Below are 17038 nucleotides of genomic sequence, written 5' to 3'. Positions count from 1 at the left end.
ATTAAAGACAGTCCATTGCATGTCTGTATTGGTTCATGTTGATCAAGAAAGAAGGGTACAATCAATCAAAACCAATATAATGTCATAGCAATATGTGTCAAGCCTAAAATAGCAACTCTAATAAAGATCTTTAAATACAAATAAAGATATAGCCAACAGTTTTACTGGGTAGGGACTAACTTGCAATCTCTTAATTTTCTGCTTGCACAGCTTGCCTGGTGTGACTTGATGATTGATTATGTTGGCATCAGTTTATTTGCTGACAACCCAATTTGTCTGTTTGAATCACCCATTTTATCAAGCTAATTTTTTGTTGTTTCAGTACTGTCCACTGATTTAAAAAAAAAAAAGAAAAAAAGGCTGCTCAAATTGTTGAATGCTTTTCATCCAGTGTGTTTTACAAATCTCATCAGTGTGTTTTACAAGGTATATTTACTGTTTTTTACAGAATAAATGCCTGAGAGTCTCAGCAAGTTAAGTTCCATTTGTACAGAGCTGCATCTCTGCTGGAAGAATACAAAGGTACCCATGGGTGCATTTTAAAGAAATTATATGTAGGGATTGGAAACTTTATGTAAAGTCAGAGCTGTCATTCATCTCATTTGGTCTAAACTAAAAAATAACTGAAATTGAAACTGAGATTATGTTATATGACCTTTTGTTTTACTTCAGAATAGTCTGACTGGCAGCCCATGTTGCAGATATGACTGGATATAAAATGGTTTTTGAGGTGTGGCTTTGCTCAGAAGGTGGAGATAAAGAAAAATGATTCCTGGCATTTTATGGAGCCCAAAGCTGTCAAACCATTCTAATGTGAGTGTGTATCCCTTAAGACTAAGGTCTGTGAAGCATCTACTGCATCTGTGGGTTTATGGCCCTGAGAAATGCCAAGTCTGGAGAGAATTCCGGGTTCCCCAAAGGTGACATCTGCCCTTAGCAAAAGCAAGGCTGTGCTGCTGCACTTGTGTATTATGGTTATGTGATTTGGAATTAGTGTTACAGTCTCGTAAGTAACTCAACTTGTTACAAACTCGTAAGTAACTGCTCTTATTCTAGCAGTTGCATTGGGTTTGCATGGCCAGATTTTGATAGAAGGGGGACTACAGAGGCAGCTTCTATGAGAAGCTGCCAGAAGCTTCCCACTTGTCTGACAGAGCCAATGCCAGCTGGCTCCATTGGGGACCAGGTGCTGGACCAGGGCTGAGCCGATTGGTGATGGTGGCAGCACCTCTGGGATAACATCCTTAAGTAGAGGAAAAGAAAAAAACAACCTGCTGTGGAACAACAGCCAAAAGAGTGAGGATATGTGAGAGACACAGCCCTGCAGACACTCAGGTCAGTGAAGAAGGAGGGGAAGGAGGTGCTCTGCTAAAGCACAGATTCCCCTGCCGCCTGTGGTGTAGACTGTGGTGAGGCAGCTGTGCCCCTACAGCCCATAGAGGTCTGTAGTGGAGCAGAGGTCCACCTGCAGCCCATGGAGAGCCCCATGCCACAGCAGGTGGATACCCAAAGGAGGCTGTGACCCCATGGAAAGCCTGTGCTGGAGCAGGTTTGTTCCTGGCAGGAACTGTGGACTCATTGGAGATAGGAGCCCATGCTGGAACAGGTTTGCTGGCAGGACTTGTGACCCCATGCTGAAGTAGACTGTTCTTGAAGGACTGTACCGTGTGGAAGGGATCCATACTGAAGCAGTTCATAAAGAACTTTAGTCCATGGGAAGAACCCGCTTTGGAGAAGTTTGTGCCATTGCTGAGACCTGGGAAGCGAAAGGGAAGTGAGTGGCATTTCAGTGTCCCTTATGAACCTTCATATAGATTTAGAGTAGGCTGCTAGTGACATTTAGGTTTGTTTATTGTTAAGTTGGATTTGGTTTTATTTGTGGATTCATAGTTTTGGGATTATTTAAAGGTTAAGCATTCATGTGGAAGCTGTACTAGTGCTACTGTCCTATTCGTTGTTTTCCAAACTGTGTTCATGGGACACATGTCTCTGGGAATGATGCTGAGTATCTCCAAGTATTCATGCCCTGTTCTTGGCCATGAGTTTGTAGTCCCTGTATGCACAGATAGCTCCCATTGGGCCCCTGCTTGTAGTCCATCAGATGAAAGCAGATAATGGCAATGTGATCTGAAGAATTAAATACTTTACTGAGAGGATGAAAGGGATGACTGACAGCAGACAAATTGCTAATGTTTTACTTTACTTAGATGCGTTTGCAGTGTACTAACTGTAGGAGTTCCAGCAAAGGTCACTAGAAATTGTGTATTTAGATGAAATAACCTCTCACATTAGGCAGAATGTAATTCTTTTTTTAGCACCTTCTTCGAGCTCCTTACTTGTCAAAGAGAAAACTAAATATATAAAGAGAATTAAAACTAAATATATAAATAGAATTAATATTGTAAGTTGTCTGGAAGCATAGAGCCATCAGAAATTTTGTTAGGAGAGCAATCACTAGCTATTTACACTACTGTAAGAGTAGTCCATTTCCTAGCAGTGTGTAGATATGAATTAATTGTTTTCCTGTTTAGTATCCTCCTTCCCACCCATCGCCCCTATTTGACCTGATCCCCAGGGCCCCCGCTCCCCCCCTGTGCCAAAGCTGGCTTCTCGATGCTTTCAGTGGAAACACCTATTGTAGTATCATTGCTGATTGTATATTGTCTCCTGGAATTTGCAATAACTGTTTTTTGGTTGAGGAAAAAATCAAAGCCATGTTACAGGAAATAGTAATAGAAACCCATTTGCCCATTGTACACAATTAATGCTGGTTTTTTGCTGTTGAGGCATGATGGAATTTATTTTACAGCAGTTTCATAACTCTTGTGTTGACTTGGAGAGCGTAGTCAGGAACTGAATCAACTTGTACTCAAAAATACTTTTTTCCATCTTCCCTTTATTCAACACCTTTTCCTTGATATAAGATAAATAAATCCCCAACCAAAGTGCTGGTTTCAGACCTGAAGGGGAAAGAAATTATAACTATTTGTTGCAAGTCCATGCAGAGATGATGTGGTACATCTCAGATCACAAACCTTAGTGTGTTATAGTAAGGTGGCAGTAACTTGAATTTCAGCTGTGAAGCTGTCTCACAGATGTGTTTTACACGTAGCCTAAGGCTGCTAAAGCAGTGTTTAGCCTTTGAGCTTAGGCACAGTGAGATCTGAAACAGTGGTGATGTTATTAGGTAGGTAGAAGGAAGTGTCCTGGTATGTTACTGCATTCAGAGATATGTTGAGTCCGAAGGTATTACTAGTCTCCATGCTGCTTTCTGTGTCAAGTGTGGTCAGAACCTCAGTGTTTTATGGGGCTTGTCCAAGTATCTGAGAGCAAATAAACTTCTCTTCTTAAAAACCATTTAGGTCAAGCTGTGGTGCAACCTAGTTCCAACAGAAGTGTTTCCTCTGTGAGTAAGCACAGTTGTGAAGTAGTTGCCAACTTGTGAAGATAAAGACTCATTCAATGAGACAGTTTCAGCTCCCACTCATACTATTGCCCTGGATGGTTGCCTAGTCTCCTCACCATGATCCAAATCTGTGTTTGGGGATGCCCTGATTTGCATAGTATTGATGTGATAGACTTTGGAGTTTTAAAGACTCTGTTGCTTGCTGCACCAGAGATCCTGCTTTTGTTCTCATGTGTTGTTTTGCTTCGAGTTTCATTTTATACAAACTGAGGAGACATACTGCGTCCATTTAGTAATTCAGAATACGCTGCAAGTCCCCACTGGTTGTGGGAAGGTTGTGGAAGCAGAAGCTGTGGAAGCATCACTACCTGCCTTCTGACAGGCTCAGCCCTGCATCCCTTCTGGAGACAAAGCACCATCCTTCTCACTTACTAGCCACCAGCCAGTTTGCTGGTTTCCTAGGGAGGCATGGTGGGGGGGAGAGAGTCTCTACTCTCTCCAGGCCACATGATCTGATGGGAAAGCTCCTTAAGCTGAGCATGTGTGTGCTCCCATGCTAGCACGTCTGATTTGTGATTTGCATATGCTTGCTTACAGGAGGCAAAAATGCAGGAATGCTGGGGAAGCCCTGAATTTTGGGACTGGGAGTAGTGCTGTTTATTTTTCTGGTTGATCAAGTGTGTCCAAATGCAATAGTTGGACTTACAGTCAAAATATGTTCTAGCTTTAAATTTGAGGTAGTAGGTAATTTTTGTAATCAAGTCAAGACCACTACAAATTAAATACTATGAAGGTCATGCTGAAAGATTGTTATACAGAGTTAAAAATAGTGATGTTAAACCAGTAGCTTAATAGTAAGAAGCAGAGATCAATATACATTAAAATATGTTATATGCACCAGACAGCTATTCACTGTCTAGTGTGAGGTGAGCGGCATTGCTTGGCTAACATGTTTCCATGTTGCAGAGTTGCTATGGCAATATCAAACCAATGAATAAACCACATCACAGAGACAGGGAGGTGAGTAAGTGTGAAATTGATTCAGTGGCAAACAGGAATATGTGGGAGCGAAATTGGTCAAGATAAAATTTGTGGTAGGAATATCTATTTATTTTCACATTTCAATAATTCATTGTAATGACTTTTTTAAGAGATTGAAATCTTGTAGGTATTTTCTTCACCATAAACTCTTATGTATTTTTCATCTGATGCTATGTATGTGTTTCAGCATATATAAGGCATTTAATCCATTAATAATGAATATAGCTAAATATAAAAAATACATAATATTTTTTAAAAATGAAATAATTGGTAGTCATATAAAATCTAGGTAAGGTAAATTCACTTGATTATAAGTTTTGTTACCAGCTGGTGGCTAATATTGTAGAAGTTGTATTTGAAAGCATGTTTTTACATACATCAGGCTTAAACTTGTTGTTTATTTCTGAATGTGTAGTATAGTGATAGAAACCACAGATATGTCCTAGAAACACAGCATTTTGCATAGCACATTGATATAACAAAAGACAGATATCTGTACTTATAAATGGATTGCACAAATATTGATCATGCTTCATTGCCCCGTTTTGTGATTTATGTGACCAGTGCTTGGAATGTCTAAGGAAGAATATCTTTTAGGATTTTTTTTCCATTTATTTTAAAACCTTCTGTGAGAAGAACAATTACACTAAAATGTGCTATCAGCAGTATATTTGTTATCTGTGGAAAATAAAATACGTATCAGGCATGTTTCTAATTAGGATTTCTGTTTTGCTAATTCATCTCGGTTCGGTTGGATGATCAAATAATGATAAATGTTTTAGTCCTGGGAAAGATCTTGCTGCTGAGGAATAGAATATTATTTTGTTATATGTGAATTATTAATGTTACAAATTGATATTTGCTTAAGACATAAAGAAATCTATTCTTAAAATATACTAGTTTTGTGCAGGTAGTATGCTTCTGTGAGGTTTACTGCTTGTAGTTCGTATGCTAGTAATTCAATCTAAACTTGCTACTTATCTATAGCTTAAAAAAAAATCTGACATCTTACATGTGCTTTTCTGTTTCATCTCTACCTTCTCGTATGGGTGTATCTCCATGTCCAAGGCCTTTTTATTTGTTTGCAAACAAAAATATGTATGTAACAATGCTAAATTAAACAGCATTAAATTCAATTTAATTTTATTTTTCAAGATGTCAGAATAGTCTTATCAAGTACAGTCAATAAAATGAAGAATGTAGTTTGTCTGAAGTCGTACTCTGTCACATAAAAGCTACTCTTTGGGTTTGCTACTGCTGTGGGTTTCTTTAGTTCAAAGCAGAACTGAATAGCTGAGTTTATTTACAGAACAGAAACCAATATTTGTTTGCATTTACCCTTTTGACTTAGTTTTTAGAGAACAGCATTTGCCAAATTATTGGCAAAGAATCTTCTGACCAGTGCTTTTTGCATTGGGATGGAATGATAAGGCAAAGACAAACACAGAGAGAGTGTTGACAGAACACTGAAGCTTTTGTGATTTGGAGTTTTAAGGGTAGGAATAAAGCTCTTCTGTGACACAACATTTTGAAGTCCTTCAATCACATGTTTTCCTGCATTTCTCTGCAAGTTAAGCTCTGACTAAATAATGTTCCTAAATGCAGTACATGTGCTGATGAGCAGCTGCATCTCAAGAGATTGTTCATTTCTGTTGTTTTCAGATATAAACAAAATCCCCAGATTAGTTGATCAAACCTAGATAGATCCAAGTTAAACAGATGCAAAAGGAAATGATATAGGCCAGGATCTAGTTTTTGTTGTACACCATATGCACATGAACTGTCTTTCTTCATTTGTCACTGACCATTTTAGCTGCACACAGCGTACGAGACTGGCTGCCCCATAACACCCAGCAGGGACTTTGCAGAGGCAGAGGTGTCACTGTTGCAGCTTCTGCCCCTGGCATGGCCTAGCCCACTGGTGAGCTCTCCTTGAGCTACACCCGTTGCCAGGCTGGCCTGGATGAGAACAGACACACAACTGAAATAGTAGAAATGTTTTCTTCGAGGGAAAGTGCTTTCAGAAGAGGCTTGGTTTTCCACTTACTGCTTTGATTTTCTCACTTTTGGTGCATATGGTGCCAAAAGTGCAGAAGAATTGTTGCTACTTTGAAAACAAAGGAACATCTGTTCCAAGGGGTGTCTGATTGAAAGTCTGCTTATCAGCGGTACTGGGTAAGTGGCCTTGTGTGTGCACAACCCCTGTGGCACTGCAGAAAAGTGGTTCACTTGCAGAATTCTTGGAAGAGTTTTTTAAAGCCTGAGTTCTTAACCAGAGAGATACGGCTAAGAAACAAGTTTTTTGGGCAGTGAAGGAAGAAGTATCTCTTCAGAAGGTCAGAAGAACTCTCCAGATCAAGTGGGTTTCTTTTCTCAGCAATGCATATTGCTTCACCTCAGCTTTTTTATGTCCTGTAAAATGAAATTACTTAGCTTCACCGAGTATCCAAGCCAAGATAGCTTTCTGTCCCCATCTGTGAGTGGAAAAAACTATACCAAACTAGTGGTACCTCCTCTTCCTGCCCTCTGAAGCAGATGGTGTCAAGGGTTCATTTTGACAGAAGCATGTATCCAGTCTTGTAGCATCCTAGATGCTCTCTAATGTGATGAGTGCCCTATGCTTCCTCAGCAGCATCAGTGTCCCTTTGCTGGCAGTGCTCACGGTTACAGCGTAATGCTCAGGGTATATCTCTGGACCATTTTTGGATGTGTGATGCCCTGCATTGTAAATTATCTTCGTGCCAGTCCTTCCCATGAAAGGACTGGTATGGGCATAATGAATACATAGGGAAAAAAAGAAAAGCTGTTTTTACCTCAGTAGCTAACTACATCTACACTCCACTTTCTGATCCGTATACTTTGCAATATTCAACCAGATGGAAGTGGCATTTTGAGTAAATTTCTCTTTGCTTTTTCTTATACAGAATTCAGCACTGATGTGCTATGGTCTGACCTCTTTTCTTATCCATTGAGGTTGGTCTTACCTTTCTCCACACAATCCCACATGCCAAGAGCAAGGCATTGGGAGCAGCAGGGAGAGCCTAGCTCCCTCCACAGCACCCACAATTTACCTCAGCACAGGGGTAATAAAAGGTGGGAGCATATTCAGTGCAAGTAGAATGTTATCAAGCACTAATTCCTCTGAATAATATAGTTGTATAAAGACAAAATATTTTCAAAGGACTGTAACCTCACTGGATATGTAGCCTTGTGTTGTAACAAAACCACTTTGTTCTGTGCCAAAAGGAAACACCACACTTGCTAAAAGTCCTTATTTGTGTACTAGTCTTTGTTTCTTATACAGTTAGTCTGTGTATTTTCAGTGGATTTTGTTTTGTTTTTTTTTTTTTTTTTTTTTATGTACAGAGAAGGGAGGGAAAGATAGAGTCTGACCATGAGATTTTTTTCATAGAAAGAGTGTTGTCTCAGCCTTCGATATCAGCCCATTGACCTCTAGAATTATAACAGGCTGCTGTAACTTTGTATTTACCCTGAGTTACACTTTTCCATCTTTGTGTGACTTTTTCTTTTTTTTTTTTTTTCCAGTTTCTTCAGTTTTGGGTCAGCGACCTCTTACGAAATTCTTGATCTTTTGTTTTTCTCTGTTTTTTGCCTTTTTTTGTTAGTGTTTTTCCAGTCTGGTAGACTGCTTCTGTACATTGGATATGTAGACCCATACAAAAGCTACCAGTGCTCACATATACCGATATCCTTTGGATTAGTTTCTACTGAGAAACTGGCTTGCTCCTTTTTAAGTAACTGAGGTAAATTTTCCTTGTTCTTTGGTTTCACTTTTTCCTTTCTTTGAAGTGTGAATTCATCTCTTTAGGAATATTTTAATACAAATTATCTCATTTGAGCACCTCATCTAACTTTTTATTGTTAGAAAGTTTCAAGAGCAGCTTTTTGAGATTAAAGGTGAAGGCAAATTTCAATTTACTTCCAAGTGCAGAATAGGATACCCACCTGGGACCATGGATGAGAACCATACCTGTGCCCAGTCTCCAGCATTCTTTTTCTTGGAGCCATCTAGTCACTTGTCATCTGGTTGGAGCTGTCTGGTGTGGGCAAGCGGCACAGGGCAGAAGTCAGAAGGAGTCCAGGAAAATCTGAGAAGCGCTTTTGGCTTTAGCTGGAGAATATGTTTTCTGGTATCCACTGAGAAATTCTAGGAGAGTCCTTAGTTACTAATGAATGCCCTTTGTACCTTCTCTGGGGTTGGTGACAGTCTCTTCTCAGCTCTTTGGGGACATATGGCTCCTCCTTGAGCATAAAAGTTGCCTTGGCAGCTTGTCTGTACGTTTCAGGAATATGTAGCCATTCATTTGGTAAATCACTTAGGGCAGCCCTGGGTGCCACCCACCACTCTTTCCTGCATAATTGCCAGTGGTTTCTAAGGCCTACCATCAGTCCTCTTTGGGATGCCTTGTTTCCTCCGTCATTCTTCCATGCATCTGTTTGGTTAAGGCTATATTTTCATAAGCTCTCAGACAAGCTGCAGTGCCTGCTCTTACTGTCTGTTTCTTGAGGGATCATATTAGCTGTAGATTTACTTAATTGATATAACTCTATTCCGAAAGCCTTTGTGCCAGTCATCATGGCCAGTCTTCGCGAACGAAGATTTGGGAAAGGTCTTTTACCCTTCGAGCCTGCGCAGTGGATTTTTTAGGTGAGACACAGCGTGCGCTGAACTGAGCCCACCCTTTAATCCTAGGGTTCATCTGCCGGGACCAAGCGAGCTTGGACAGTGACAGCGAGGTCCTCAGGACATAGGTTTGTTTAGAGTGACCTTCTCTTAGATGGATGGCCTTACAGGGCTGACGAACTCCATCTGCCCGGGGAAGTCCCCTGACCGGGAATCGAACCCGGGCCGTGGCGGTGAGAGCGCCGCATCCTAACCACTAGACCACCAGGGGGCCCCCTTGTGCCAATAAATACCACTTAAATCTATTAGCTAGATGTTCCAGCTAAATAATTATCTTTTTGTGCTGCACTACTCTAAAATGAGGGGCCCCTGGTGGTCTAGTGGTTAGGGTGGAGGACTCTCACTGCTGCGACCCGGGTTCGATTCCCAGCCCCCCGGGCAGATGGAGCTCGTCAGCCCTGTAAGGCAATCCATCTAAGAGAAGGTCACTCTAAACAAACCTACGTCCTGAGACCCTCACTGCCACTGTCCAAGCTTGCTTGGCCCCAGCAGATGAACCTCAGGATTAAAGGGTGGGCTCAGTTCAGCGCAAGCTGTGTCTCACGTAAAAAATCCACTGCGCAGGCTCGAAGGGTTAATGACCTTTCCCAAATCTTCGCTTGCGAAGACTGGCCATTATTATTAACTCTAAAATGAATAAAGCAAAAAAAGGCTTATATGAGAGGTTAGGTAGTGGAAATGAGAGCACAGAAATAGTAACAAGTTTACCTCCTTCCCTAGCAGTTAAAAGAGAATCAAAGCACGGAATCACTGATCCTGTGACTGAACTGTGACAGTTGTGCCACTACTTGGTGGTTCTTCCTACAGTCCATGAGACGCCATGGTGCATCCTGCAGTCCTGATTCCCTACTTGTTGAGACTAGAGGACCCATAGGAGTTGTCTTGACCTGTCTTTTAAGAATCGAGTGACATGAAGACTGTCAGCTCATCTGCTCATAGTTTGTGAATTGAGCTGCATTAATAATGTCTTGAGTGCATAAGTTCCCAAAGAGGCACCAATTTTCTGATCTGTCAGTACCTGTGGTTTTGGTATTTACTCTTTAAATTCAAATGCAACAAATTATTTTTTATGCCTATTGTGGGGAACATCATGTATTGCAAACATATTGGAACACCTCTCCTATGAGGAAAAGCTGAGAGAGTTGGCTTTGCTAAACCTGGAGAAGACAAGGCTCCAGGGAAACCTTATAGAAGCCTTTCACCACTTAAAAGAGTTTATTTGGATTAGATACAAGGAAGAGATTTTTTACAATGATGGTGGTAAAATATTGGACTGGGTTGCTCAGAGAGGTGGTGAATTCCCTGTCCCTGAAAACATTCAAGGTTAGGTTGGATGGGGCTCTGAGCAACTCGATGCAGGTAAAAATGTCCCTGCTCATTGCACGGGGATCGGACTAGTTGATCTTTAAAGGTCCCTTCCAACCCAAAATATTCTGTGATTCTATGTAGGGGAATGGACTCCAATGGATCAAAAAGCAGAAGATAAATAAATTGGTCCCCATAGTCACTGTTACAATAACCAAAAACATTGAATCAGATTTTGTGTTTTTTGAGGGTATCTTCTTATGCATTTGCAATGCCTGTAGTTAGCAGTGAAGCTGAGGTTTTAACTTTATTCCCTTCTACATAAACATTTAGTGCCTGGTTATCTGTGGGAAAGTCACAGTTTCCTTTCAAGGCTGGTGAGAATAGATGCTACAATACCTTTTATGAGTATTGTAGTATGAGTACAATACCTTTTAAGAGTGCACAGGGATCTAGATGGAGAGGTCCCAGAGAGAGCTTCAGGAGGGAGAAGCTGATATTTGGTCTAGTTTCCCAGCCTTCTTGAGTCTTCACTAAACTGGGCATTAGGGTATTCTGTGTTCTTGGTGGATGGTGTGGTACGTGTGACCTGGATTACTTGGCATTAGAAAAATCTGAGGATGTGATTTTGCCAAATCAGGACTCTTGACTAATCCTGTATGAACTTCAAGTGCTTTAATTAAATGCTGATTATATATTCCCTTTACTATTTCTATTAGCTATAGCAGACTTCTTGTTATTAAATTGCTATGAGCTACTGTTATTGCTCGTAAAACCTGTCACGTTCCACTTTATTGCTTGGTTGAATCTCTCTCTAGTAAAAATCATACAGGACTTGGAGGCTGCCATGTAAATTAAGTGTCTGTATGTGAAAAGAGTTTTTCCTGTGAGATTTGGGGTGTCATATATAGGCCCTAATATTTACAAATATTAACATTCCAGGCTGTGAACGTATCTGTGTCAGTTGAAATGTATTCTATTCAATAGGTCTACACTACAATAGCTTGTAGTGTAGATTATTGGTGAGAACTTACTGTCACCACAGAATATTATATACTTTTTAGAGGCATTTATTAATAAGTAAGTTGGTGTTTCTTTTTAATTGGATTAGGTAGTTTTCTTTGTAGGATTAAGCAGAATTGATAGGGTTATTTCCCTCTATCAGAGAAACATCTGACTGCTTCCTCTGTAACGTAACTTCTGAATTTACAACTATACATGGTTTTATTTGGATGAAGTTTTTCACTGAGCTGTAAATGTCTGGAAGATAAAACTTCACAGTAAATTTATTCAGTTGAATGTTTCACTGTAGCATCTAGCACTTCAGTTAAACCTTAGGTTAACTGAGGTGTCCGTAGCTGTTCATTGACATATGCACTTGACTGTTGGGACAAGTTGTGAATACTTTTAGCATTTAAGTTAATTCTGAATTAATTCTTTCAGTTGCAGCTGAAAGCAATATAGTTCATTCTTTTTGCACCTAAATAGGATTTGGAAACCTAGAATAATTTCATACTAGAGTATTTATGGAAATTATTGTTGCTGTTGTTTTGAAAAGAGCACAAACTTCTTCACATTCTGTGCATTCTTCCAAACACTTTAGATATGAGCCAGCAATATGCACTTGCAGCTCAGGAAGCCATTTGTATCCTGGACTGCATAAAAAAAGTGTGACCAGCAGGTCAAGGGAGGTGATTCTCTCCCTTTGCTCTGCTCTCATGAGATCCCAGATGAAGTACTACATCCAGCTTGGGGGTCCCCAATACAAAACAAACTTGAGTTTGTTTCAGTGGTCTAGAGGAGGGCTACAAAAATGATCAGAGGAATGGAACACCTCTCCTATGAGAGCAGGCTGAATTGGGGTTATTCAGCCTGGAGAAGTCTCCAGAGAGACCTTCTAACAACCTTCCAGGACCAAAAGGGGCCTACAAGAGAGACTTTTTACCAGGACCTGGAGTGACAGGACAAGGGGGAATGGCTTAAACTGAAAGAGGCTTGATTTAGATGGGATAGAAGGAGTACATTTTTTACAATGAGGCTGGTGAGACAGTGGAACAGGTTACCCATAGAAATTATGGATACCTCATCCCTAGACCTGTTCAAAATCAGGTTGGATGGGGCTTTGAACAATCTTAGCTAGTGAAAAATGTTCCTTCCCATGTCAGTGAGATTGCTTTTGGTGATTTCTAAAAGTTCCTTCCAACCTAAACGGTTCCACAGTTCTGTGATTCTGTGATCCCTGGTCCTATTTATTGTAGCTATGGATAAAGCAAAAAAGTTACTTCTAACTATTGTGACAGATATTCAGAATGTAGTTCATAAATTGGGACAGCTGAATCAGCCCCTATGTAAGTTGATCAGTGCATCTGGGGAGGAAATGCTTCTCTGAGGAAGTGTCAGTACTGCAGCAGGGCAGCTGCAGAGATCAAGTACCCACTAAGGATATTCATCAGTGCTTTGTGTTGCTCTGGAGGTAGGAGAGGGATAAAATTCCTTTGCAAGATACTTTTCTGTTCTTGTTGATGGTGAAGAATAACATTGTTTTATTCTGTAAAACATTCTTTATATATGTGCATTTTTAAATTCTCCCTTGTCATTCTGTTTTCTTAAGGCATTGAGTTGATTTTTTTTTCTGCACAAACTGTTGATATTGAGAAAAATCAAAGGATAGGTATTTATAGATGAAGAAGGGGGGCAACTTAGTTCTGAAGCTGAAATAATGTAGTAGAACACAACAATTATTTTTTTTCCCAAATAGACAAACCAAAATCAATGTCAGTTTTTCTCTCTGAAGATTGAATGAAAAAACGCTCAGGAGGTTTCTTCCTCCATCTTCCCTTTCTTCCACCAAAACCAAGCTCCCCATGAACCCCTGCAGATCTTACATCCTGGGAGACCTAGTTTAAATAGGAAATTTTATTCAGAACTGAATAAAATATAAGATCCTAATCATATTTCCCTGCAGCCTTTCCTTAAACCCTGAGGAGAGTAAGATTGAGCCTTCTTAAAATGAGAGAATTAATAATACTCCATTTTCACAGAGATGCTGTCAGGAGAAATCTATTGTGACTTAGAAGTATAGGCTGGCAGCCTGCCCCCTGAGCTCAAGAAGACATGGCACCATGCCCAGACACTTTTTCTCTGGGCTTCATCTTTTTCACATGGCTGCGCAAAAACGAGTCAATACTTTCTTGAAACCTTGGTTCTCCTGCTGAAGACCCATCTGCACTACCTAGAGGTTTCTGTTCTGTTCATTTCAACTTAGAATTCGCTCCTGCTCCTCGTTATCAGCTTTTTTGCTGTGGCTGATGCATCTGAACATCTTAACGTTTCTTACAGAGACCACCTTTCTTAATTCAGCTCAGCTGTTGGATTGCTTTCTCACCCTCATGGTACTTTTTGATGAGCCTCGAGTAGGGGGTAGATAATCCTCTGGTAGTTGCTGTAATGATGATGTGACTCTATGGGTTCAGCCATTCTGGAAACGGTTAAATCATTGGATGCTTTGGTAATACACACCATATAAAATACCTTGAATCAGATTTTCTTTTAGATGGGTTTAGTTTGCTATTCAGTGATTGGATTGTAAGAAGTTATAATAATGCTATAAACAGTGACCTTTTGAAAAGGTGGTATTTTTTCACTCTAGTGAAAGGAATTAATCTTCCTTGGGATTCTGTTCCTAATGACGAAAAAGGATTAACAGCAAGCAAGGAGGTGGAGCTAAATAGTATTGGAGGGAAAATACCATGTTATTGACATTTAGTGTGATCCAAGGTGAATACTCAGTCAGCCCAACTGACAATCAGAAGACAGAAATTTTAAGCATAGTGTATTTCAAAATAACACACTGAAAAGACTTAACAATATTGAAATTGAAATAGCATTATATCTTCAATCTCTACAGATGGTAACTTGAAAACTATTACAATATATATGTGATATATTAATGTATGAACTGTGCTCAGTAATTAAAAGAGAAAAATACCGAAAGCTGTTGACAGTTAACGAAAGGTCTATCATTGACTCTTAAACCTGCATCATCAAGACCTGTCTGCCTGACACTGCCAGTCCTGAAGTACTTTGTCTCATCTTTCTGCAATACCTGTATGGTGTATCTTGCTAATTCTGGCAGGACACAAAGGCAGGTGGCACTGCAACTATCTTTCCTGACAACATTGCTGTGTCAGGTATCACATTTTCATTTGAATTCGTTCGTCTGGCAAGGGAAACCAGAGCCAAAGTGAACACAGACTGCAGTTCTACTTACAGACTATTACAAACAAAAACTATCTCATGTATGTCACCCTGGGAGAGTTCAACTAGGATTTTGACAGTGCTGCACTTGTAAAGGTCCTAGAGTCATCATCAACAATTCCCTAATATCATCAGCTTTGTTTGTAGCAGCACCAGTCAAAAAAGTTGTTAAAATGTTTGGCATCATCAGGAAGGGTGTTGAGAATAAGACAGAGCGTCTGCTCCATGTTTTTCTGTGGTGTGCAACAATGATGTGCCCAAATCTTGACAGGTGTGTGCAGGGCCAGTTTCCATACCCTAGGAAGGCTAGCAGGGGAGCAGAGAGGGGCCACTAAATTGATGAAGGGGAAGCAGCTGTCTTTGAGCTCTAGCATTGCAGGGATTACTCATTTTGAGCACAAGACTAGTGGAAAAGATGAGTGAAGTTTTAACATAGGGATAGTACTGAAGCTCTGTGGCATGGAGGGGATTGGCTTAAAACAGATGAAAAGTACTTTCCAAAAGAAATACAAATGTAGATTATTTTTTTTTGCCATAAGAGCTTATGAATGCATATAATATAAAATTATTAAAGAGAAAATACCTCAAAAACAAGAAACCAACAAATTCATAGGCAGTAGGCCCTTAGATACTAAAGGGAATAGACACACTCTAGCATCCCTAGTTCTGTGATGGTCAATGCTGAGGATTATCTAGGGAATAAACTGAAGTGGATGGGAGACAGGAAGACAGTAAATTTAAATAGCTCCTCCAGTTGTCAGTGTCAGAGACACAGTGTTGTGCTAGGTGTTTTAGTAATCTCAACTTTTTTGATTCTTTTTTTTCCCCTCATGTTTCCTCTCAGTTTTCATTGGGTTTTATGATAAATTTGTTTGAATGAAAAGGCTTGTAATTAAATGCTGCTGAGAGAATATAAAACAAAGTGATCTTCATTTTAGCTGCCTAGGAATATGCCAAACCCAATTCTAGATGCTTCCTGTGGTGCTATCTACTCCAATGATTGAGGAGAGAGGCTTTGAAAATTCAGAACTTCCCAATTGCTACAGAAGGTTGACATTCATTACAGGCATTTGTGAAGCTTTCACAGGCACTGTTCAGCCTTCTGGACATCCTAAGGGAACCTTAGCCTAAAACCTTTTGGTTTGACTCACACTCTTCAGTGATTCACAAAACCAAATAGTGAGCAACAGATATAGCTTCTGGCCAAAATAGCCATTGCCTTTTGTAATGAAACACTGTCCTTTTGTTTAGAAACATTTTGTATTCCAGACACTGAAGAAACTCACCTTAGATTCAAGGGTTGTAGCTTATATACCTGCCTCTAATATCAATCATTCCATTCCCGAGGGAGTACACAGGGAGCAAGTTAGAAGAAGAAAGATGTTTTTATCTCCCAGAAGTTAAATGAGCAATGCAGTTTGAAGTGATTCAATTGCAGTAGTATAGAAAGGCGCCCTCAGCCAAAATAACTGTATGTGTTTGTAGTTTTCTAAGTGCAAAGTAAAATGCAATGGAAGTCAGTGTGAAAGGCTAAAACCTTGCACATACAGCTATCTAGGTGACAGGCATCAGGTTAGGGTACTTTAATAATTTTGATCACATCTTCGTGACAGAAAATGCTAGACTTTTCACCCTCTGAAACTGCTTATAAGATACAAATTTATTGTTTTGGGGGTTTTGATGATTTTTTGCTTGCTTGTTAGGGGGCAAGTGTTTGTTTGGTTTGTTTCTTCTAAGTATTAGAGGCAGCTATGTCTTTTGTGACATTGTGGTATAACAATTCACCCTAGTGACCATGAGATGTCTACTTTTCAAATGTGTCTGTGAGACTGTCAGGATATAAACAAATTTCTGGTTAATGATGAACATCCTTCCCTGGAAGGGAACATAGAACAGGCAGCTACAAAGTCCTTCAGCTGTGGAGCTACTTAAAAATTGGTTTTCCCCTGATGGTTTTTAGCAAGTCAGTTGACAGCACAGACTTCAGCATCGGCAACATTAAATTGTAAACAAGGGTTCTTTGCCCTATGTTATATTGGTTCAATCAGTGTTGTCAGCATCTTACTATTGATTAAAATAATTTCATACATGCAGGACAATTGTTTGAAACTAAATACACAGGTGTTATAGGTGGGAGAAAAAAAAAGGGAGTTGCAGAATTTGAATTCATGGCATATTCTTTCATGTGGAAGAAATATCTGTAGAAATGTGACCAAGTATGGGTGGCTGAAGCATATGCCTTCATTATATTAGGCTGTTACAAATGTTTCAGACTAGCACCTGCTCTCTTTGATTCACAGAGGCTTCTACAACCATCTTAGGAT

At 39.9% G+C, this 17038-nt stretch overlaps 1 protein-coding gene and 1 non-coding gene across 3 annotated transcripts in view; one reads left to right on the top strand and one right to left on the bottom strand.

The window, feature by feature from the left end:
* Positions 1-17038, top strand: part of MYO16 (myosin XVI) — a 361587-nt gene that overhangs the window by 25743 nt on the left and 318806 nt on the right. The window contains exon 1 of one of the 2 annotated variants that reach the window (XM_017828979.1): positions 447-522. The exons of the other annotated variant lie outside the window; for it this stretch is intronic. The gene's annotated coding sequence lies outside the window, so the exon portion shown is untranslated. Of the gene's footprint in view, positions 1-446; positions 523-17038 lie in introns of those variants that run through there. 2 annotated transcript variants of the gene reach the window in all.
* On the bottom strand, positions 9292-9363 carry TRNAE-CUC. The gene has a single exon. It is a non-coding gene; the product is annotated as a tRNA-Glu (tRNA).

This window comes from Lepidothrix coronata, unplaced genomic scaffold (genome assembly GCF_001604755.1).
Source record: "Lepidothrix coronata isolate B3197 unplaced genomic scaffold, Lepidothrix_coronata-1.0 Scaffold155, whole genome shotgun sequence".
NCBI classification, from domain to species: Eukaryota; Metazoa; Chordata; class Aves; order Passeriformes; family Pipridae; genus Lepidothrix; species Lepidothrix coronata.
The sequence above is the reverse complement of the archived record's forward strand: the minus strand, read 5'-3'. Positions and strand labels throughout refer to the sequence as shown.